General features: G+C 35.9%; 1 pseudogene; it reads left to right on the plus strand.

The window, feature by feature from the left end:
* Nucleotides 1-1143: 1143 nt before the first annotated feature.
* LOC116822682 (U5 spliceosomal RNA) lies at nt 1144-1266 on the plus strand (annotated as a pseudogene).
* The last annotated feature ends 424 nt before the right edge of the window (nt 1267-1690 follow it).

The following is a 1690-nucleotide window of genomic DNA, read 5'->3' on the forward strand; positions in this document are numbered from 1 at the left end:
AAGGAGACAGTACTTCAGTGAGGACTGTTTAAGCAGCTGGAAGAAATGCCATTTGTCAAAGAATTATGATAGTCTAGTCTAGACAAGACTAGCGCCTGAACCAGACTTTCCAAATCCTGACAAGTCAACATGTGTTGAAACTTGGAAATATTTGTTAGATTTTTAAATAGGAATTAAGTTTATCAAGGAAAAGTTATTCAGATCACCACTGAGATTTGTAACTTAGTTGTCTTGTCACTGGGACCCCAGACTCATCAGGCTATTTGGGGTGTACCCAGTTCAGACTAATATGAAACCATTATTTCCCCCCAGCATTTAGCTGCAAAAAATTAGCAGTAATTCAGACTTGGATCTGAGACAAGCAGGTGGTAAGCAGAGACATCACTTCATTAGACTCTGCATGAGCAGGCGAGAGGAGCTGGGGATCATATCCATAAATAAGATAATCAAAGTAAGTTATAAATCACCTTTTAGGTTTTTTTACATGTTTTTTCCTCTACTCTTTTTTTTTTAAAAAAAAAATTAAGCCACTCCTTTCCCCTTCCCATCCTCCACAACAAGCAACATGGAATGGTCTCTGGGAGTAAACCATTTTGTGACACAAGGCCATATTGCATTGTGGTAGAGATCTAATTAGCCAAACATTTTCACAAGATCTACACATCATCTATCCATTATCTTTAAAATATATAAGTAAATTAAAAAAAACCGCACAGATGCAAAAATAAAAAAAGGACACACATAAAAAACCATACACGATTTTTATGGATGTAATTAAATTCTTTTAGAAGTTATGGCACTTTTTTTAAGCAATAAATTGCAAAGTTTTGTGCTGAGAACACTTAATAAAGTTGATCATGGTATTCCCTATTGTTGTCAGCTTCTTTTAAAGTACAGTGCCCAGTTTCATTGAATGCTGTTCTCCCTCCACACTTCCCCTCCTGTTGCATTGAATGTCAGACTTTCACTGCCAGCATTGGTTTTCATTATTAGGCTTTACACTTCCAGCATCTGGGAGCAGCATATATAGCATATGTGCACATAATTTATTTATATTTAGAGAAAGTGTTGTGTAGGTTGTACAACGTTAAATTCCCCTTAGGATGGCTGTTTCCTTAATGTGTTAGCACAATGTTTTCAAGAGTACTCTGCTTTCTCTTCAGTTCGTATAAATCTTTCGCCTTTTACTAAAGATTTCCTGCAGTAAAGACTTGATTCACGGTTGTGTCATAACATGAATTCTCTTGATACCAGTGCAGTGATATTTTCAGTTTAAAATGAGGTTTCTGATGCTATGCAACATGCTGTGGTCAAGGCACTCGTCTTTTTAAAACACTTTTTATTTTTTTGTTACATGTTTTCTGAATCTTGTATGCAGTTTTTAATGAGGCAACTTTAAAAGACCCAGAGCAAACTTTCTAACACAAAAATAATTAGATGGAGTAAGTATTGTCCCAGATCAGTTAATAGGTAGGTATTTAAACATTTCTAGTTTAAGTCCAGTTGTTTTCTTATCTTTGAGGACAGCATTTCTGACTAATAGCTGCAAAGAGCTGTGTGTGTGAAAAAGGTGCTTTTTTTTTTTTTTTTTTAAGCTAACCCAGTCCCTCAGAATGTTTTGGAAATACGTGCTCAAATCAGATCAAAGCATCCAGGAACAGTAGGCCTCTTCCTTACCTGAAAGCAGACC

This window comes from Chelonoidis abingdonii, chromosome 15, assembly GCF_003597395.2.
Source record: "Chelonoidis abingdonii isolate Lonesome George chromosome 15, CheloAbing_2.0, whole genome shotgun sequence".
Taxonomy (NCBI): domain Eukaryota; kingdom Metazoa; phylum Chordata; order Testudines; family Testudinidae; genus Chelonoidis; species Chelonoidis abingdonii.